This window comes from Cryptomeria japonica, unplaced genomic scaffold (genome assembly GCF_030272615.1).
Source record: "Cryptomeria japonica unplaced genomic scaffold, Sugi_1.0 HiC_scaffold_43, whole genome shotgun sequence".
Classification (NCBI taxonomy): domain Eukaryota; kingdom Viridiplantae; phylum Streptophyta; class Pinopsida; order Cupressales; family Cupressaceae; genus Cryptomeria; species Cryptomeria japonica.
In genome coordinates this window covers 382,501-405,000 of record NW_026728865.1, presented here as the reverse complement: position 1 = coordinate 405,000, position 22,500 = coordinate 382,501, and the positions used below count along the sequence as shown (strand labels likewise).

The following is a 22,500-nucleotide window of genomic DNA, read 5'->3' as shown; positions in this document are numbered from 1 at the left end:
GCCTCCCCGCATAGCAATCGGGGTGTGAGGTTACGGATGCAGCATTGATAGCAATCGAGGTGTGAGGCGAAGGATGCAGAAGTGAGAGCCGAGGGATGTAGCAGAGATAGCAATCGGGGTGTGTGATGCAGAAGAGATAGCAATCGAGGTGTGCGGTGGGAAGGGCCCAGCAGCCAGAATGCATGAAGCGACGGATGAAGCAGTGATGACAACCGGGCTGTGAGGAGAGGAGGGATGCAGCCAAGAAAGCAATCAGGGCTCGAGGCAAGGGATGCATCAAGGATAGCAATCATGTTGTGAGGCGAGATTCCAAAGGCTAAACGTGAGAGGCTGCAGGGTCGACTCAGAGAGGTCTATGCATGTGAGAGGCTGAAAGCAAGGTCGACTCGGAGCGGTCTATGCATCGGGCGCGCTTGGGGCGACTACCAGTGCCAACCCCTTATCCCGCGACGCGTCCGACAAAGAGAACGTTCCAAGGCGGCAGAGGAGGTTACCAGCCGAAGGATGCAGTAGCAATAACAGGTATAGTTCCGCGGCGGCCGAGAAGACTCACCGCATAGGAATCGGGATGCGAGGCGAGGGATGCGGCGGGAAGGCCCCGACGGCTAAACGGAAGAGGCTGCAGGGCCGCCTCGGAATGGTCCAAGCATCGGATGCGATTGGGACGACTACCAGTGCCAACCCCTTATCCCGCGATGCGTCCGATACACAGATAGTTCCAAGGCGGCCGAGGAGCCTCACCGCATATCAATCGGGGTGCGAGGCGAGGGATGGGGCGGGAAGGCCCCAACGGCTAGACGGAAGAGGCTTCAGGGCCACCTCGGAATGGTCCAAGCATCGGACGCGCTTGGGGCGACTGCCAGTGCCAACCCCTTATCCCGCGATGCGTCCGATACACAGATGGTTCCAAGGCGGCCGAGGAGCCTCACCGCATAGCAATCGGGGGTGCGAGGCGAGGGATGGGGCGGGAAGGCCCCAACGGCTAGACGGAAGAGGCTTCAGGGCCGCCTAGGAATGGTCCAAGCATCGGACACGCTTGGGGCGACTACCAGTGACAGCCCCCTATCCCGCGATGCGTCCGATACGAAGATGGTTCCAAGGCGGCCGAGGAGCCTCACCGCATAGCAATCGGGGTGCGAGGTGGGGGATGCGGCGAGATGGCCCCAACGGCTAGACGGAAGAGGCCACAGGGCCGCGTCGGAATAGTCCAAGCATCGGACGCGCTTGGGGCGACTACCAGTGACAACCCCTTATCCCGCGATGCGTCCGATACGAAGATAGTTCCAAGGCGGCCGAGGAGCCTCACCGCATAGCAATCGGGGTGCGAGGTGGGGGATGCGGCGAGATGGCCCCAACGGCTAGACGGAAGAGGCTGCAGGGCCGCCTCGGAATAGTCCAAGCATCGGACGCGCTTGGGGCCACTACCAGTGACAACCCCTTATCCCGCGATGCGTCCGATACGAAGATAGTTCCAAGGCGGCCGAAGAGCCTCACCGCATAGCAATCGGGGTGCGAGGTGGGGGATGCGGCGAGATGGCCCCAACGGCTAGACGGAAGAGGCCACAGGGCCGCCTCGGAATAGTCCAAGCATCGGACGCGCTTGGGGCGACTACCAGTGACAACCCCTTATCCCGCGATGCGTCCGATACGAAGATAGTTCCCAGGCGGCCGAGGAGCCTCACCGCATAGCAATCGGGGTGCGAGGCGAGGGATGCGGCGAGATGGCCCCAAAGGCTAGACGGAAGAGGCTGCAGGGCTGCCTCGGAATAGTCCAAGCATCGGACGCGCTTGGGGCGACTACCACTGCCAACCCCTTATCCCGCGATGCGTCCGATACACAGATAGTTCCGAGGCGGCCGAGGAGGTGGGGGATGCGGCGAGATGGCCCCAACGGCTAGACGGAAGAGGCTGCAGGGCCGCCTCGGAATAGTCCAAGCATCGGACGCGCTTGGGGCGACTACCAGTGACAACCCCTTATCCCGCGATGCGTCCGATACACAGATAGTTCCGAGGCGGCCAAGGAGCCTCACCGCATAGCAATCGTGGTGCGAGGTGGGGGATGCGGCGAGATGGCCCCAACGGCTAGACGGAAGAGGCTGCAGGGCCGCCTCGGAATGGTCCAAGCATCGGATGCGCTTGGGGCGACTACCACTGCCAACCCCTTATCCCGCGATGCGTCCGATACACAGATAGTTCCAAGGCGGCCGAGGAGCCTCACAGCATAGCAATCAGGGTGCGAGGCGAGGGATGCGGCGAGAAAGCCCCAACGGCTAGAGGGAAGAGGCTTCAGGTCCGCCTCGGAATGGTCCAAGCATCGGACGCGCTTGGGGCGACTACCAGTGACAACCCCTTATCCCGCGACGCGTCCGATACACAGATAGTTCCAAGGCGGCCGAGGAGCCTCACCGCATAGCAATCGGGGTGCGAGGCGAGGGATGCGGCGAGAAGGACCCAACGGCTACACGGAAGAGGCTTCGGGGCCGCCTCGGAATGGTCCAAGCATCGGACGCGCTTGGGGCGACTACCAGTGACAACCCCTTATCCCGCGACGCGTCCGATACACAGATAGTTCCAAGGCGGCCGAGGAGCCTCACCGCATAGCAATCGGGGTGCGAGGCGAGGGATGCGGCGAGAAGGACCCAACGGCTACACGGAAGAGGCTTCGGGGCCGCCTCGGAATGGTCCAAGCATCGGACGCGCTTGGGGCGACTACCAGTGACAACCCCTTATCCCGCGACGCGTCCGATACACAGATAGTTCCAAGGCGGCCGAGGAGCCTCACCGCATAGCAATCGGGGTGCGAGGCGAGGGATGCGGCGAGAAGGACCCAACGGCTAGACGGAAGAGGCTTCGGGTCCGCCTCGGAATGGTCCAAGCATCGGACGCGCTTGGGGCGACTACCAGTGACAACCCCTTATCCCGCGACGCGTCCGATACACAGATAGTTCCAAGGCGGCCGAGGAGCCTCACCACATAGCAATCGGGGTGCGAGGCGAGGGATGCGGCGAGAAGGACCCAACGGCTAGACGGAAGAGGCTTCGGGTCCGCCTCGGAATGGTCCAAGCATCGGACGCGCTTGGGGCGACTACCAGTGACAACCCCTTATCCCGCGACGCGTCCGATACACAGATAGTTCCAAGGCGGCCGAGGAGCCTCACCGCATAGCAATCGGGGTGCGAGGCGAGGGATGCGGCGAGAAGGACCCAACGGCTAGACGGAAGAGGCTTCGGGTCCGCCTCGGAATGGTCCAAGCATCGGACGCGCTTGGGGCGACTACCAGTGACAACCCCTTATCCCGCGACGCGTCCGATACACAGATAGTTCCGAGGCGGCCGAGGAGCCTCACCGCATAGCAATCGGGGTGCGAGGCGAAGGATGCGGCGAGAAGGACCCAACGGCTACACGGAAGAGGCTTCGGGTCCGCCTCGGAATGGTCCAAGCATCGGACGCGCTTGGGGCGACTACCAGTGACAACCCCTTATCCCGCGACGCGTCCGATACACAGATAGTTCCAAGGCGGCCGAGGAGCCTCACCGCATAGCAATCGGGGTGCGAGGCGAGGGATGCGGCGAGAAGGACCCAACGGCTAGACGGAAGAGGCTTCAGGGCCGCCTCGGAATGGTCCAAGCATCGAACGCGCTTGGGGCGACTACCAGTGACAACCCCTTATCCCGCGACGCGTCCGATACACAGATAGTTCCGAGGCGGCCGAGGAGCCTCACCGCATAGCAATCGGGGTGCGAGGCGAGGGATGCGGCGAGAAGGACCCAACGGCTAGACGGAAGAGGCTTCAGGGCCGCCTCGGAATGGTCCAAGCATCGGACGCGCTTGGGGCGACTACCAGTGACAACCCCTTATCCCGCGACGCGTCCGATACACAGATAGTTCCGAGGCGGCCGAGGAGCCTCACCGCATAGCAATCGGGGTGCGAGGCGAGGGATGCGGCGAGAAGGACCCAACGGCTAGACGGAAGAGGCTTCAGGGCCGCCTCGGAATGGTCCAAGCATCGGACGCGCTTGGGGCGACTACCAATGACAACCCCTTATCCCGCGACGCGTCCGATACACAGATAGTTCCGAGGCGGCCGAGGAGCCTCACCGCATAGCAATCGGGGTGCGAGGCGAGGGATGCGGCGAGAAGGACCCAACGGCTAGACGGAAGAGGCTTCAGGGCCGCCTCGGAATGGTCCAAGCATCGGACGCGCTTGGGGCGACTACCAGTGACAACCCCTTATCCCGCGACGCGTCCGATACACAGATAGTTCCGAGGCGGCCGAGGAGCCTCACCGCATAGCAATCGGGGTGCGAGGCGAGGGATGCGGCGAGAAGGACCCAACGGCTAGACGGAAGAGGCTTCAGGGCCGCCTCGGAATGGTCCAAGCATCGGACGCGCTTGGGGCGACTACCGTTGCCAACCCCTTATCCCGCGATGCGTCTGATACACAGATAGTTCCGAGGCGGCCGAGGAGCCTCACCGCATAGCAATCGGGTTGCGAGGCAGATTATTGGGAAGGGAACCCCCTGGGATGCGGCTCAAGCAGTGCCCAAAGGGACTGGAATGCGGAATCACATCGAGAGACCCAAATGCTATACGAGGGCTCAAATCGAATTATCGATTTGGCCACGACATGGACGCATCGGAACGACTACCTTTGCCGAACCACTCGCAATTGCATCCATACCGAAACCAATAGACATTTCCGTTAGAGCCCTCGCATAGCATTCGGGAATCTCGCATGCCCCTCTAAATCGACCAATGCTGGCGCTCAATGAAAATCCGAGCGCTACCACCGTTCGAGCGCCAGCATTGGTCGAGTTAGAGGGGCACGGGGGAGAATGCTCCAGTCAACACCTCCCCTATATAAGTTATTTGTCCGATTCTCGCACAACCGTAGTCTGCCTCGTCGAATCAAACAACGGTCCCAGATTCCGACTTCCGTTCCGTAGAGACCCAAAAGCTAGATGGAGGCTCGCAAGAAAGAGAGTCGGCGCATAGCAATCGGGTTTCTCGAACGTTTAGGGACCGAGCTCACTTGCGGATAGGGCAAAATCCGCCAAGCAACCCAAAAGCTAGACGGGGGCTCGAATCGAATCGCCTAGGCGGCCACAACAACGACGTGTTGGATCGACTACCAGTGCCAAACCATTCAGCAAGACTAGTCTGTGTCGAGGCCGGATAGAGATTCTCAGAGAGCGCCCGCATAGCATTTAGGAGACCTGCCGCGTCCCTCACACTCGACAAATGGTGGTGCACGTTTATAAATCCGAGCGATCCCAACCCTTTCAAGCACCAACATCGGTCGAGATAGAGGGGCACGGAGGGGGCTGCGTGAGACAACACAGTCCCCTATATAAGTTATTTGTCCGATTCTCACACATCCGAAGAATGGTCATCAAATCGGACAACAGCCCAAACTTCCGACTTCCGTCCCAGAAAGCCCAAGAGCTATCTAAAACGTTCATGGCCGGAACTCGATCGCGGCTATACCAGTCCGCCAAGCAACCCAAAAGCTAGACTGGAGCTCTAGTCGAATCACCTCTGTGGCCATTGCAAGGACGTGTTGGAGCGACTACCATTGCCGAACCATTCCGCAGGTCGAGTCCATACCAAGGCCGCATAGAGATTCACGATGAGCTCCTGCATAGCAATCAGGAGACTTGCCGTGTCCATCACAATCGATAAATCCTGGTGCAAGATTTTTGCATCCGAGCGCTCCAACCAGTCGAGCACCAGCATCAATCGACATAAACGGGCACGGGGGGAGGATGCTCGAGAACACTACCTCCCCTATATAAGTTATTTGTCCGATTCTCAAGCAGCCGAAGTCTGGTCATCGAATCGGGTCAAAGACCACAACTTCCGACTTTACCCACAATGCAAGTCATCGAATCGAACATCGGCCCCCGAGTCGGACTCCATGCGTATGTCAGGTCATCGGACCCAAATTCCGCCTTCCTGCGCATGGCGGGCCATCAATATCAACTCGGTCATCGGACCCAAACTCCGCCTTTTTGCGTATGGCACGCCTTCAAATCGGTCATCGGACCCAAATTCCGCCTTCCTGTGCATGGCGGGCCATCAACATCAACTCGGTCATCGGACCCAAATTCCGCCTTTCTGCGCATGGCACGCCATCAACTCGGTCATCGGACCCAAATTCCGCCTTCCTGCGCATGGCAGGTCATCGGACACAAATTCAGACCTCGCCAATATGCCTACGTATCGAATCGGTCATCGGACCCAACTTCCGACTTCATCCATACTGTAGGGTCTTTGAGGTTGGCGCGGTGCGCTCAACCCAGGGAGTCGACCCATCGAAGCATACACCTCCCCTATATAAGCTATTTGTCCGATTCCCACACCTGTGTAGTTTGCACCTCTGACCAGGACATCGACCCCAACTTCCGAACTCGACTGCAACGACGGCACCAGCGCCTTGGTGCGCACCTTGCGACGCACAGTCCCAACATTCGCCTTCCTGCACATGGCAGGTCATCGGACCCAAATTCCGACCTCGCGAGTATGCCTACATATCGAATCGGTCATCGGACCCAACTTCCGACTTCATCCATACCGTAGGGTCTTTGAGGTTGGCGCGGTGCGCTCAACCCGGGGAGTCGACCCAACGAAGCATACACCTCCCCTATATAAGCTATTTGTCCGATTCCCACACCTGTGTAGTTTGCACCTCCGATCAAGACATCGACCCCAACTTCCGAACTCGCCTCCAACGACCGAACCAGCGCCTTGGTGCGCACCTTGCAACGCACAGTGCCAACATTCGCCTTCCTGCACGTGGCAGGTCATCGGACCCAAATTCCGACCTCGCGAGTATGCCTACATATCGAATCGGTCATCGGACCCAACTTCCGACTTCATCCATACCGTAGGGTCTTTGAGGTTGGCGCGGTGCGCTCAACCCGGGGAGTCGACCCAACGAAGCATACACCTCCCCTATATAAGCTATTTGTCCGATTCCCACACCTGTGTAGCTTGCACCTCCGATCAGGACATCGACCCCAACTTCCGAACTCGACTAAAAAGACCGCACCAGCGCCTTGGTGTGCACCTTGCAACGCACAGTGTCAACATTCGCCTTCCTGCACATGGCAGGTCATCGGACCCAAATTCCGACCTCATGAGCATACCTACTAATCGAATCGGTCATCGGACCCAACTTCCGACTTCATCCATACCGTAGGGTCTTTGAGGTTGGCGCGGTGCGCTCAACCTGGGGAGTCGACCCATCGAAGCATACACCTCCCCTATATAAGCTATTTGTCCGATTCCGACACCTGTGTAGTTTGCACCTCCGCTCAGGACATCGACCCCAACTTCCGAACTCGCCTGCAACGACCGAACCAGCGCCTTGGTGCGCACCAAAAGTGCGCACTTTTGGAGGGCACTTTTGTGCGCTCCAAAGGTGCGCACTTTTGGAGGGCACTTTTCTGCGCTCCAAAGGTGCGCACTTTTGGAGGGCACTTTTTGGAGGGCACTTTTCTGCGCTCCAAAGGTGCGCACTTTTGGAGGGCACTTTTTGGAGGGCACTTTTCTGCGCTCCAAAGGTGCGCACTTTTGGAGGGCACTTTTTGGAGGGCACTTTTCTGCGCTCCAAAGGTGCGCACTTTTGGAGGGCACTTTTTGGAGGGCACTTTTCTGCGCTCCAAAGGTGCGCACTTTTGGAGGGCACTTTTTGGAGGGCACTTTTCTGCGCTCCAAAGGTGCGCACTTTTGGAGGGCACTTTTTGGAGGGCACTTTTCTGCGCTCCAAAGGTGCGCACTTTTGGAGGGCACTTTTTGGAGGGCACTTTTCTGCGCTCCAAAGGTGCGCACTTTTGGAGGGCACTTTTTGGAGGGCACTTTTCTGCGCTCCAAAGGTGCGCACTTTTGGAGGGCACTTTTTGGAGGGCACTTTTCTGCGCTCCAAAGGTGCGCACTTTTGGAGGGCACTTTTTGGAGGGCACTTTTCTGCGCTCCAAAGGTGCGCACTTTTGGAGGGCACTTTTGTGCACTCCAAAGGTGCGCACTTTTGGAGGGCACTTTTCCTGTGCTCCAAAGGTGCACACCTAGGTGAGCACCTTCGACCACACCTTGTAGCACACCAAACTCTGACTTTCGACTTCATCCGCAATGCAGGGTCTTTGAGGTTGGCGCAATGCGCACAACCAGGGGAGTCGACCCATCAAACCCAACACCTCCCCTATATAAGCTATTTGTCTGATTCTCATACATGCGTAGCCTGCAGGAGCAATTAGGACATCGACCCCAACTTTCGGCTTCTAAACGAAAACAAGGTCTTTGAGGTTGGTGTAATGCGAACAACTAGGGGAGTCAACCCATCAAACCCAACACCTCCCCTATATAAGCTATTTGTCTGATTCTCATACATGTGTAGTCTACAGGAGCAATTAGGACATCGACCCCAACTTTTGACTTCTTAACGAAAACAAGGTCTTTGAGGTTGACGTAATGCGCACAACCAGGGGAGTCGACCCATCAAACCCAACACCTCCCCTATATAAGCTATTTGTCCGATTCTCATACATGTGTAGCCTGCAGGAGCCATTAGGACATTGACCCCAACTTTTGACTTCTTAACGAAAACAAGGTCTTTGAGGTTGGCGTAATGCGCACAACCAAGGGAGTTGACCCATCAAACCCAACACCTCCCCTATATAAGCTATTTGTCTGATTCTCATACATGTGTAGCCTGCAACAACGATTAGGACATCCACCCCAACTTCTGAATTCGTCTGCGTTGACCGCACCAAAGGTGCACGCCTTGGTGCTCACCAAAATCCGACTTCCGACTTCTTCTGCTATGCGGGGTCTTTGAGGTTGGCGCAGTGCGCACAACCAGGGGAGTCAACCCACCGAATGCAACACCTCCCCTATATAAGCTATTTGTCTGATTCTCATACATGCGTAGACTGCAGCAATGATTAGGACATCCACCCCAACTTTTGACTTCTTAAACAAGACAGGGTCTTTGAAGTTGGTGCAGTGCACACAACCAGGGGAGTCGACCCATCAAACGCAACACCTCCCCTATATAAAGCTATTTGTCCGATTCTCATACGTGTAGTCTGCAGCAGCGATTAGGACATCGACCCCAACTTCCGAATTCGTTTGCATTGACCGCACCAAAGGTGCACGCCTTGGTGTGCACCCTGGAGTGCACTTTGGTGCTCACCTCGGTGCACACTTTGGTGTGCACCTCGGTGTGCACCAAAGGTGCGCACCTTGGAGCGCACCAAAGGTGTACACTTTGGAGCGCACCACATAGGGTCTTTGAGAGGTTGGCGCAGTGCGCACACCAAGGTGGGTGTTGAGGTGCGTGCCGAGGTGGGTGGGTGCTAGGGTGCGCTCCATGGTGGGTGCCAGGGTGGGTGCGTGCTAGGGTGGATTCCAAAGAGGGTCATAGGGTGGGTGCCAAGGTGGGTTGGTGATATAGTGGGTTCAAAGGTGGGTACTAGGGTGGGTTCCAAGGTGGGTCACAAGTTGGGTGCCAGGATGCGTGGGTGTTAGGTTGGGTGCCAAGGTGGGCTCCTGCGTGGGTGGGTGCTAGGGTGGGTTTCAAGGTGGACGCGAGGGCGGGTGCCAAGGTGGGTAACAAGTTGGGTGTTAGGATGGGTGAGTGCTAGAGTGGGTGCCAAGGTGGGTGGGTGCTAAGGTGGATGCCAAGGTGGTTCACAGGGTGGGTGGGTTCTAGGGTGAGTTCCAAGGTGGGTCACAGGTTCAGTGCTAGGGTGGGTGTCAAGGCGGGTGTCGAGGTGCCTGGGTGCTAGGGTGTGGATGCCAATGTGGGTCATAGGGTGGGTACTAGGGTGGGCTGCAATGTGGGTGCCAAGGTGGGTAACATGCTCGGTGGGTTCTAAATTGGGTGCCAGGGTGGGTGTGCACCCACCTTGCCCGAGGTGGGTGCCAAGGTGCCAGTGTGGGTGGGTGCTAAGGTGGATGCCAAGGTGGGTGAGAAGGTGGGTGATAGGTTGAGTGGTAGGATGGGTGGGTGCCAAGATGGGTCACAGGGTGGGTGCAAGGGTGGGTAGGTGCTAGGGTTGGTGTCAGGGTGGGTGGGTGCTAGGTTGGGTTCCAAGGTGGGTGCGAGGGTGAGTGTCAAGGTGGGTCACAGGTTAGGTGCTAGGATGGGTGAGTGCTAGGGTGCAAAGGTGCCAGGGTGGGTGCTAGGATGGGTCGATGCTAGGGTGAGTGGCAAGGTGGGTCCACAAGTGTCAAGGTGGGTGCCGAGGTGGGTGCCAAGTCGGCGACTGCTATGGTGGATGCCAAGGTGGGTCACGGGGTGGGTGCCAAGTTGCTAGGTTGGGTTCCAAGGTGGGTGCCAACGTGGGTGCTAGGGTGCGTGGGTTAAAGGGTGTGTCACAACGTGGGTGCCAGGATGGGTGCGCACCCACACTGGCCAAGACGGGTGCGGGTGCAAGGTTGGGTTCCAAGCCCGGTCACAGGCTGGGTGCTAGGATGGGTGGGTGCCAAGGTGGGCACCAGGGTGGGTGCACCCACCCTGGCCAAGGTGGGTCACGGGGTGGGTCCTAGGGTGGGTAACGGGGTGGGTACTAAGGTGCGTGCCAAGGTGGGTCATAGGGTGGGTGCCAAGGTGGGCACCAGGGTGGGTGTGCACCAACCCTAGCCAGGGTAGGTCACGGGGTGGTTGTCGGGGTGGGCGTCAAGGAGCCAAGGTGGGTGGCAAGTAGCCAAGTTGCGTGCCAAGGTGGGTGTCGGGGTGGGTGCCAAGGATCCAAGGTGGGTGCCAAGGAACCAAGGTGGGTGTCTGGGTGGGTGCCGAGGTGGGAGCCAGGGTGGGTCCCAAGGTGAGTGCAAAGGTGGGTGCCAGGGTCAAGGTGAGTGCCAATGTGGGTTCCAAGGTGCCAGGGTCAGGGTGAGTGCCAATGTGGGTTCAAAGGTGCTAAGTTGGGTGCGAGGTTGGGTGCGAGGGTGGGTGGGTGCCAAGGTGTGCTAGGTGGAAGCCCGGGTGGGTCGGCATCCCATGGGTGTCGAGTTGGGTGCCTGATGGGTGCTTCTTGTCAAGTTTTAGTCGTCGGGACTCATTTCGAGCCTTAGAGGTCGTTTCTTGTCCGGTTGCCCTGTCTTCGACCTGGGAACCCAATTTTGGTCCTCGGGTCCCATTTTTTTTTGTCTCGCATCCCACTTTTGGCCTGTGGCCTTTTCGGGGTCGATTCTCGTTTTGGGCATCAGAGCATGTTTCTTCTCCTAAAACCCAATATTTGTTTATTAAGTCTCGGAACACATTTTTGTTCTCGTGGACCCATCATGGGTCTTGGAACGCATTTGTGGTCCTTGGGTCCCATTTTGCATCCCGAAACTTGTGTTTTGGTGCTTGATCCCTATTTTGGGTGCCCACCTTGCACCAAGTGCGCACCCGGGGCAAACCGAGCGCCTTGGTGCACCGGGGCAAGATCGAGCGTGCACCCGAGGCGCCCCGAACATGCACCAAGGTGCACTCGGCCCACATGTGAGCGCAGGTCGTTGCGCCCGAGGTGGTGTGTGGGCACCGCGTTGCAGACGGGACACTGCACGCACACGACGCCCCCTCCAGGTGCACGCACGTAGGCCGGGCCGGGTGCACACCCGACGCCCTAGCAAGGTGCGCGCACCCGGGCAGGGCTCACACTTGGCGAACGGGGCGCACTTCGCGAGGGAGGGTGTGCACCTCGACGGGGGTGGGTGGCCGGGGTGGATTCGCACGTGGGTCGCGGTTTGCTAAGTACACACTGCGACAAGCTCATAACGGGTGCGATCATACCAGCATTAGTGCACCGGATCCCATCAGAACTCCGCAGTTAAGCGCGCTTGGGCCGGAGTAGTACTGGGATGGGTGACCTCCCGGGAAGTCCCGGTGTTGCACCCTTTTTTAGTTTTTCGCCGGGCGTCGCAATGCTATTTGAATAAACCTTTTGCCCGTTTGCGTTCTCGTCGGGGCCGGGCCGGGCCGGGGTGCGCTGCCCGCACTACCGCGCGCGCGGGGGGCGACACCGAGCGCGCACCCGAGGCACCCCGAGCACACAGGCCACGGTGCAACCCGGGCGTTGTGCGCGCACCCCGGTGCGCCCGAGGTGCTGCGCGCGCACCCAGGTGAAATCGGTGTGCACCTCGGCCAGTGCGCGCTCGGTCGAGTCGCGCACGTTGGCCAAGGTGCACGGTGATGTTTCTTACTCTAAGGTTCCGCACCAGACGCCCGGGACAGGTGAGCGAAGCTGGGCGGGGCCGGGTGCGCGGCCGGGGCAGGTGCACGCAGCTGGAGAGAGCTTTGGAGCACACTTCGGAGCGCACCAATGATGCGCTCCATTCAAAAGTTTCCTGAAAAGGCAAAAAAAGTTGAGATTATAGAATTTCCCACTTGAGAGATTGTAAAAAAAAAAAATTTAAAATGAAGGAAACGCGGGTGCCAAGGTGTGCGCAGCCCAGCCAAGGTGTGCGCACCAAGGCGCCCACCCTGGCGAAGGTGCACGCAAGGTGCGCACCCGAGGCAAACCGGACAATTAACCCAACTTTCGACTTCGCGCGCACCTTGGAGCGCACTTCGGAGCGCTCCTTGGTGCGCACCAATCTTGGGCACCTCGGAGTGCACCATGGCGCCCACCAAGGTGCGCACCCGGGGCAAACCGAGCTCCGACTTCGTGCGCACCTTGGAGCGCACGAAAGGTGCGCACCATGGCGCCCACCAAGGTGCGCAGCCCAGCCAAGGCGTGCGCATCAAGGTGCGCACCCTGGCGAAGGTGCGCACCCGGGGCAAACCGAGCTCCGACTTCGTGCGCACCTTGGAGCGCACAAAAGGTGCGCAACCCAGCCAAGGTGTGCGCACCCCGGTCAAACCGAGCTCCGAATCGTGCGCACCAGAGGTGCACGCCATCGTGCGCACCTTGGAGCACACTTCGGAGCCCTCCTTGGTGCGCGCCGATGTTGCGCACCTCGGAGCGCACCCGGGGAAAACAATGCAATTAACCCGACTTTCGACTTCGTGGGCACCTCGGAGCGCTCTCGGGTTCGCACCTCGGAGCACACCGAGGTGCGCACCTTTGATGCGCTGCCTTCACCAATTTCCAGAAAAGGCAAGAAAACATTGAGAAGGTGTGCGCACCGAGGTGCCCACCCTGGCGAAGGTGCACGCGAGGTGCGCACCCGGGGCAAACCGGGCTCCGACTTCGTGCACGCCGCACCTTGGAGCACACTTCGGAGCGCTCCTTGGTGCGCACCAGGGCGCGCAACCCAGCCGAGGTGCCCACCCCGGCGAAGGTGCACGCGAGGTGCGCACCCGGGGCAAACCGGGCTCCGACTTCGTGCACGCCATGGTGCCCACCGCGGCGAAGGTGCACGCGAGGTGCGCACCCGGGGCAAACCGGGCTCCGACTTCGTGCACGCCGCACCTTGGAGCACACTTCGGAGCGCTCCTTGGTGCGCACCATGGTGCCCACCAGGGCGCGCAACCCCGCCGAAGGTGCACGCGAGGTGCGCACCCGGGGCAAACCGGGCTCCGACTTCGTGCACGCCGCACCTTGGAGCACACTTCGGAGCGCTCCTTGGTGCGCACCATGGTGCCCACCAGGGCGCGCAACCCCGCCGAAGGTGCACGCGAGGTGCGCACCCGGGGCAAACCGGGCTCCGACTTCGTGCACGCCATGGTGCGCACCGCGGCGAAGGTGCGCACCCGGGGCAAACCGGGCTCCGACTTCGTGCACGCCGCACCTTGGAGCACACTTCGGAGCGCTCCTTGGTGCGCACCAGGGCGCGCAACCCAGCCGAGGTGCCCACCCCGGCGAAGGTGCACGCGAGGTGCGTACCCGGGGCAAACCGGGCTCCGACTTCGTGCACGCCGCACCTTGGAGCACACTTCGGAGCGCTCCTTGGTGCGCACCATGGTGCCCACCAGGCCGCGCAACCCAGCCAAGGTGTGCGCACCAAGGTGCACGCGAGGTGCGCACCCGGGGCAAACCGGGGTCCGACTTCGTGCACGCCGCACCTTGGAGCACACATCGGGGCGCTCCCGGGTTCGCACCGGCGTTGCGCACCGTGGTGGGCACCTCGGAGCACACCAAGGTGGGCAGCGAGGTGCGCACCTTTGATGCGATGCCTTCACTAATTTCCATAAAAGGCAAAAAAAAAACGAGATTTTAAAATTTCCGTTTTGAAAGATAGTGAGAAAAAGGGAATGCTGGTGCCATCTTGAGCCCGCCCTGGTGCGCAGCCCAGCCAAGGTGTGCGCACCAAGGTGCCCACCCTGGCGAAGGTGCGCGCCCGGGCAATTAACCCAACTTCCAACTTCGCGCGCGCCAGGGTGGGAGCGCACCCAACAACCGGGCCTGGGAAGAGCCAATGCGAGAAACCCCACCAAACGCTCTGACAAAAAAAGAGGGGGCGCTCCAGTAACCCCGCTTCGGAGCGCACCCTGGGCAAACCCAGCCAAGGTGCCCACCCCGGCCAAGGTGCAGGCGAGGTGCGCACCCGGGGCAAACCGGGCTCCGACAACGTGCACGCCGCACCTTGGAGCACACTTCGTAGCGCTCCCGGGTGCGCACCTCAGAGCACACCAAGGTGGGCAGCGAGGTGCACACCTTTGATGCGCTGCCTTCACTAATTTCCAGAAAAGGCAAAAAAAAAAGGAGATTTTAAAATTTCCGTTTTGAAAGATAGTGAAAAAAACGGAACGCGCGTGCCATCTTGAGCCCGCCCTGGTGCGCAGCCCAGGTAAGGTGCCCACCCTGGCAAAGGTGCGCACCCGGGCAATTAACCCTACTTCCGACTTCGTGCGCGCCAGGGTGGCAACCGGGCCTCGGAAGAGCCAATGCGAGAAACCCCACCAAACGCTCCGACAAAAAAAGAGGCGGCGCTCCAATAACCCCGCTTCGGAGCGCAGCCGGGGCAAACCCAGCCAAGGTGCCCACCCCGACGAAGGTGCACGCGAGGTGCGCACCCGGGGCAAACCGGGCTCCGACAACGTGCACGCAGCACCTTGGAGCACACTTCGAAGCACTCCCGGGTGCCCACCGGCGTTGCGCACCGTGGTGGGCAGCGAGGTGCGCACCTTTGATGCGCTGCCTTCACTAATTTCCAGAAAAAGGCAAAAAAAAATGAGATTTTAAAATTTCCGTTTTGAAAGATAGTGAAAAAAAAGGAACGCGGGTGCCATCTTGAGCCCGCCCTGGTGCGCAGCCCAGGCAAGGCATGCGCACCAAGGTGCCCACCCGAGGTGCACACCCGGGGCAAACCGGGCTCCGACTTCGTGCAGGCCGCACCTTGGAGCACACTTCGGAGCGCTCCTTGGTGCGCACCATGGTGCCCACCAGGGCGCGCAACCCAGCCAAGGTCTGCACACCAAGGTGCCCACCCCGGCGAAGGTGCACGCGAGGTGCGCACCCGGGGCAAACCGGGCTCCGACTTCGTGCACGCCATGGTGCCCACCGCGGCGAAGGTGCACGCGAGGTGCGCACCCGGGGCAAACCGGGCTCCGACTTCGTGCACGCCGCACCTTGGAGCACACTTCGGAGCGCTCCTTGGTGCGCACCATGGTGCCCACCAGGGCGCGCAACCCAGCCAAGGTGTGCGCACCAAGGTGCACGCGAGGTGCGCACCCGGGGCAAACCGGGGTCCGACTTCGTGCACGCCGCACCTTGGAGCACACATCGGAGCGCTCCCAGGTTCGCACCAGCGTTGCGCACCTTTGATGCGCTGCCTTCACTAATTTCCAGAAAAGGCAAAAAAAAACGATATTTTAAAATTTCCGTTCTGAAAGATAGTGAAAAAAATGGAACGCGGGTGCCATCTTGAGCCCTTCCTGGTGCGCAGCCCAGGCAAGTTGTGCGCACCAAGGTGCCCACCCTGGCGGAGGTGCGCGCCCGGGGCAAACCGGGCTCCGACTTCGTGCACTGCATGGTGCCCACCAAGGCGCGCAACCCAGCCAAGGTGCCCACCGCAGCGAAGGTGCACGCGAGGTGCACACCCGGGGCAAACCGGGCTCCGACTTCGTGCACGCCGCACCTTGGAGCACACTTCAGAGCGCTCCTTGGTGCGCACCAGGGCGCGCAACCCAGCCGAGGTGCCCACCCCGGCGAAGGTGCACGCGAGGTGCGCACCCGGGGCAAACCGGGCTCCGACTTCGTGCACGCCATGGTGCCCACCGCGGCGAAGGTGCGCACCCGGGGCAAACCGGGCTCCGACTTCGTGCACGCCGCACCTTGGAGCACACTTCGGAGCGCTCCTTGGTGCGCACCATGGTGCCCACCAGGCCGCGCAACCCAGCCAAGGTGTGCGCACCAAGGTGCACGCGAGGTGCGCACCCGGGGCAAACCGGGGTCCGACTTCGTGCACGCCGCACCTTGGAGCACACATCGGGGCGCTCCCGGGTTCGCACCGGCGTTGCGCACCGTGGTGGGCACCTCGGAGCACACCAAGGTGGGCAGCGAGGTGCGCACCTTTGATGCGATGCCTTCACTAATTTCCATAAAAGGCAAAAAAAAAACGAGATTTTAAAATTTCCGTTTTGAAAGATAGTGAGAAAAAGGGAATGCTGGTGCCATCTTGAGCCCGCCCTGGTGCGCAGCCCAGCCAAGGTTTGCGCACCAAGGTGCCCACCCTGGCGAAGGTGCGCGCCCGGGCAATTAACCCAACTTCCAACTTCGCGCGCGCCAGGGTGGGAGCGCACCCAACAACCGGGCCTGGGAAGAGCCAATGCGAGAAACCCCACCAAACTCTCTGACAAAAAAAGAGGGGGCGCTCCAGTAACCCCGCTTCGGAGCGCACCCTGGGCAAACCCAGCCAAGGTGCCCACCCCGGCCAAGGTGCAGGCGAGGTGCGCACCCGGGGCAAACCGGGCTCCGACAACGTGCACGCCGCACCTTGGAGCACACTTCGTAGCGCTCCCGGGTGCGCACCTCAGAGCACACCAAGGTGGGCAGCGAGGTGCGCACCTTTGATGCGCTGCCTTCACTAATTTCCAGAAAAGGCAAAAAAAAAAGGAGATTTTAAAATTTCCGTTTTGAAAGATAGTGAAAAAAACGGAACGCGCGTGCCATCTTGAGCCCGCCCTGGTGCGCAGCCCAGGTAAGGTGCCACCCTGGCAAAGGTGCGCACCCGGGCAATTAACCCTACTTCCGACTTCGTGCGCGCCAGGGTGGCAACCGGGCCTCGGAAGAGCCAATGCGAGAAACCCCACCAAACGCTCCGACAAAAAAAGAGGCGGCGCTCCAATAACCCCGCTTCGGAGCGCAGCCGGGGCAAACCAAGCCAAGGTGCCCACCCCGACGAAGGTGCACGCGAGGTGCGCACCCGGGGCAAACCGGGCTCCGACAACGTGCACGCAACACCTTGGAGCACACTTCGAAGCACTCCCGGGTGCCCACCGGCGTTGCGCACCGTGGTGGGCAGCGAGGTGCGCACCTTTGATGCGCTGCCTTCACTAATTTCCAGAAAAAGGCAAAAAAAAATGAGATTTTAAAATTTCCGTTTTGAAAGATAGTGAAAAAAAAGGAACGCGGGTGCCATCTTGAGCCCGCCCTGGTGCGCAGCCCAGGCAAGGCATGCGCACCAAGGTGCCCACCCGAGGTGCACACCCGGGGCAAACCGGGCTCCGACTTCGTGCAGGCCGCACCTTGGAGCACACTTCGGAGCGCTCCTTGGTGCGCACCATGGTGCCCACCAGGGCGCACCCGGGGCAAACCGGGCTCCGACTTTGTGCACGCCGCACCTTGGAGCACACATCGGAGCGCTCCCAGGTTCGCACCAGCGTTGCGCACCTTTGATGCGCTGCCTTCACTAATTTCCAGAAAAGGCAAAAAAAAACGATATTTTAAAATTTCCGTTCTGAAAGATAGTGAAAAAAACGGAACGCGGGTGCCATCTTGAGCCCTTCCTGGTGCGCAGCCCAGGCAAGTTGTGCGCACCAAGGTGCCCACCCTGGCGGAGGTGCGCGCCCGGGGCAAACCGGGCTCCGACTTCGTGCACTGCATGGTGCCCACCAAGGCGCGCAACCCAGCCAAGGTGCCCACCGCAGCGAAGGTGCACGCGAGGTGCGCACCCGAGGTGCACACCCGGGGCAAACCGGGCTCCGACTTCGTGCACGCCGCACCTTGGAGCACACTTCAGAGCGCTCCTTGGTACGCACCAGGGCGCGCAACCCAGCCAAGGTGCTCACCCCGGCGAAGGTGCACGCGAGGTGCGCACCCGGGGCAAACCGGGCTCGGACTTCGTGCACGCCGCACCTTGGAGCACACATCGGAGCGCTCCCAGGTTCGCACCAGCATTGCGCACCTTTGATGCGCTGCCTTCACTAATTTCCAGAAAAGGCAAAAAAAAGAAAAAAATGAGATTTTAAAATTTCCGTTTTGAAAGATAGTGAAAAAAACGGAACGCGGGTGCCATCTTGAGCCCGCCCTGGTGTGCAGCCCAGGCAAGTTGTGCGCACCAAGGCACCCACCCTGGCCAAGGTGGGTCACGGGGTGGGTCCTAGGGTGGGTAACGGGGTGGGTACTAAGGTGCGTGCCAAGGTGGGTCATAGGGTGGGTGCCAAGGTGGGCACCAGGGTGGGTGTGCACCAACCCTAGCCAGGGTAGGTCACGGGGTGGTTGTCGGGGTGGGCGTCAAGGAGCCAAGGTGGGTGGCAAGTAGCCAAGTTGCGTGCCAAGGTGGGTGTCGGGGTGGGTGCCAAGGATCCAAGGTGGGTGCCAAGGAACCAAGGTGGGTGTCTGGGTGGGTGCCGAGGTGGGAGCCAGGGTGGGTCCCAAGGTGAGTGCAAAGGTGGGTGCCAGGGTCAAGGTGAGTGCCAATGTGGGTTCCAAGGTGCCAGGGTCAGGGTGAGTGCCAATGTGGGTTCAAAGGTGCTAAGTTGGGTGCGAGGTTGGGTGCGAGGGTGGGTGGGTGCCAAGGTGTGCTAGGTGGAAGCCCGGGTGGGTCGGCATCCCATGGGTGTCGAGTTGGGTGCCTGATGGGTGCTTCTTGTCAAGTTTTAGTCGTCGGGACTCATTTCGAGCCTTAGAGGTCGTTTCTTGTCCGGTTGCCCTGTCTTCGACCTGGGAACCCAATTTTGGTCCTCGGGTCCCATTTTTTTTTGTCTCGCATCCCACTTTTGGCCTGTGGCCTTTTCGGGGTCGATTCTCGTTTTGGGCATCAGAGCATGTTTCTTCTCCTAAAACCCAATATTTGTTTATTAAGTCTCGGAACACATTTTTGTTCTCGTGGACCCATCATGGGTCTTGGAACGCATTTGTGGTCCTTGGGTCCCATTTTGCATCCCGAAACTTGTGTTTTGGTGCTTGATCCCTATTTTGGGTGCCCACCTTGCACCAAGTGCGCACCCGGGGCAAACCGAGCGCCTTGGTGCACCGGGGCAAGATCGAGCGTGCACCCGAGGCGCCCCGAACATGCACCAAGGTGCACTCGGCCCACATGTGAGCGCAGGTCGTTGCGCCCGAGGTGGTGTGTGGGCACCGCGTTGCAGACGGGACACTGCACGCACACGACGCCCCCTCCAGGTGCACGCACGTAGGCCGGGCCGGGTGCACACCCGACGCCCTAGCAAGGTGCGCGCACCCGGGCAGGGCTCACACTTGGCGAACGGGGCGCACTTCGCGAGGGAGGGTGTGCACCTCGACGGGGGTGGGTGGCCGGGGTGGATTCGCACGTGGGTCGCGGTTTGCTAAGTACACACTGCGACAAGCTCATAACGGGTGCGATCATACCAGCGTTAGTGCACCGGATCCCATCAGAACTCCGCAGTTAAGCGCGCTTGGGCCGGAGTAGTACTGGGATGGGTGACCTCCCGGGAAGTCCCGGTGTTGCACCCTTTTTTAGTTTTTCGCCGGGCATCGCAATGCTATTTGAATAAACCTTTTGCCCGTTTGCGTTCTCGTCGGGGCCGGGCCGGGCCGGGGTGCGCTGCCCGCACTACCGCGCGCGCGGGGGGCGACACCGAGCGCGCACCCGAGGCGCCCCGAGCACACAGGCCACGGTGCAACCCGGGCGTTGTGCGCGCACCCCGGTGCGCCCGAGGTGCTGCGCGCGCACCCAGGTGAAATCGGTGTGCACCTCGGCCAGTGCGCGCTCGGTCGAGTCGCGCACGTTGGCCAAGGTGCACGGTGATGTTTCTTACTCTAAGGTTCCGCACCAGACGCCCGGGACAGGTGAGCGAAGCTGGGCGGGGCCGGGTGCGCGGCCGGGGCAGGTGCACGCAGCTGGAGAGAGCTTTGGAGCACACTTCGGAGCGCACCAATGATGCGCTCCATTCAAAAGTTTCCTGAAAAGGCAAAAAAAGTTGAGATTATAGAATTTCCCACTTGAGAGATTGTAAAAAAAAAAAATTTAAAATGAAGGAAACGCGGGTGCCAAGGTGTGCGCAGCCCAGCCAAGGTGTGCGCACCAAGGCGCCCACCCTGGCGAAGGTGCACGCAAGGTGCGCACCCGAGGCAAACCGGACAATTAACCCAACTTTCGACTTCGCGCGCACCTTGGAGCGCACTTCGGAGCGCTCCTTGGTGCGCACCAATCTTGGGCACCTCGGAGTGCACCATGGCGCCCACCAAGGTGCGCACCCGGGGCAAACCGAGCTCCGACTTCGTGCGCACCTTGGAGCGCACGAAAGGTGCGCACCATGGCGCCCACCAAGGTGCGCAGCCCAGCCAAGGCGTGCGCATCAAGGTGCGCACCCTGGCGAAGGTGCGCACCCGGGGCAAACCGAGCTCCGACTTCGTGCGCACCTTGGAGCGCACAAAAGGTGCGCAACCCAGCCAAGGTGTGCGCACCCCGGTCAAACCGAGCTCCGAATCGTGCGCACCAGAGGTGCACGCCATCGTGCGCACCTTGGAGCACACTTCGGAGCCCTCCTTGGTGCGCGCCGATGTTGCGCACCTCGGAGCGCACCCGGGGAAAACAATGCAATTAACCCGACTTTCGACTTCGTGGGCACCTCGGAGCGCTCTCGGGTTCGCACCTCGGAGCACACCGAGGTGCGCACCTTTGATGCGCTGCCTTCACCAATTTCCAGAAAAGGCAAGAAAACATTGAGAAGGTGTGCGCACCGAGGTGCCCACCCTGGCGAAGGTGCACGCGAGGTGCGCACCCGGGGCAAACCGGGCTCCGACTTCGTGCACGCCGCACCTTGGAGCACACTTCGGAGCGCTCCTTGGTGCGCACCAGGGCGCGCAACCCAGCCGAGGTGCCCACCCCGGCGAAGGTGCACGCGAGGTGCGCACCCGGGGCAAACCGGGCTCCGACTTCGTGCACGCCATGGTGCCCACCGCGGCGAAGGTGCACGCGAGGTGCGCACCCGGGGCAAACCGGGCTCCGACTTCGTGCACGCCGCACCTTGGAGCACACTTCGGAGCGCTCCTTGGTGCGCACCATGGTGCCCACCAGGGCGCGCAACCCCGCCGAAGGTGCACGCGAGGTGCGCACCCGGGGCAAACCGGGCTCCGACTTCGTGCACGCCGCACCTTGGAGCACACTTCGGAGCGCTCCTTGGTGCGCACCATGGTGCCCACCAGGGCGCGCAACCCCGCCGAAGGTGCACGCGAGGTGCGCACCCGGGGCAAACCGGGCTCCGACTTCGTGCACGCCATGGTGCGCACCGCGGCGAAGGTGCGCACCCGGGGCAAACCGGGCTCCGACTTCGTGCACGCCGCACCTTGGAGCACACTTCGGAGCGCTCCTTGGTGCGCACCAGGGCGCGCAACCCAGCCGAGGTGCCCACCCCGGCGAAGGTGCACGCGAGGTGCGTACCCGGGGCAAACCGGGCTCCGACTTCGTGCACGCCGCACCTTGGAGCACACTTCGGAGCGCTCCTTGGTGCGCACCATGGTGCCCACCAGGCCGCGCAACCCAGCCAAGGTGTGCGCACCAAGGTGCACGCGAGGTGCGCACCCGGGGCAAACCGGGGTCCGACTTCGTGCACGCCGCACCTTGGAGCACACATCGGGGCGCTCCCGGGTTCGCACCGGCGTTGCGCACCGTGGTGGGCACCTCGGAGCACACCAAGGTGGGCAGCGAGGTGCGCACCTTTGATGCGATGCCTTCACTAATTTCCATAAAAGGCAAAAAAAAAACGAGATTTTAAAATTTCCGTTTTGAAAGATAGTGAGAAAAAGGGAATGCTGGTGCCATCTTGAGCCCGCCCTGGTGCGCAGCCCAGCCAAGGTGTGCGCACCAAGGTGCCCACCCTGGCGAAGGTGCGCGCCCGGGCAATTAACCCAACTTCCAACTTCGCGCGCGCCAGGGTGGGAGCGCACCCAACAACCGGGCCTGGGAAGAGCCAATGCGAGAAACCCCACCAAACGCTCTGACAAAAAAAGAGGGGGCGCTCCAGTAACCCCGCTTCGGAGCGCACCCTGGGCAAACCCAGCCAAGGTGCCCACCCCGGCCAAGGTGCAGGCGAGGTGCGCACCCGGGGCAAACCGGGCTCCGACAACGTGCACGCCGCACCTTGGAGCACACTTCGTAGCGCTCCCGGGTGCGCACCTCAGAGCACACCAAGGTGGGCAGCGA

General features: G+C 60.9%; 2 non-coding genes across 2 annotated transcripts; both read left to right on the top strand.

The window, feature by feature from the left end:
* The first annotated feature begins 11,765 nt into the window (after positions 1 to 11,765).
* On the top strand, positions 11,766 to 11,884 carry LOC131862498 (5S ribosomal RNA). The gene has a single exon (XR_009361512.1). It is a non-coding gene; the product is annotated as a 5S ribosomal RNA (ribosomal RNA).
* A 7,805-nt stretch (positions 11,885 to 19,689) lies between these two features.
* On the top strand, positions 19,690 to 19,808 carry LOC131862479 (5S ribosomal RNA). Its single transcript, XR_009361493.1, has one exon. It is a non-coding gene; the product is annotated as a 5S ribosomal RNA (ribosomal RNA).
* The last annotated feature ends 2,692 nt before the right edge of the window (positions 19,809 to 22,500 follow it).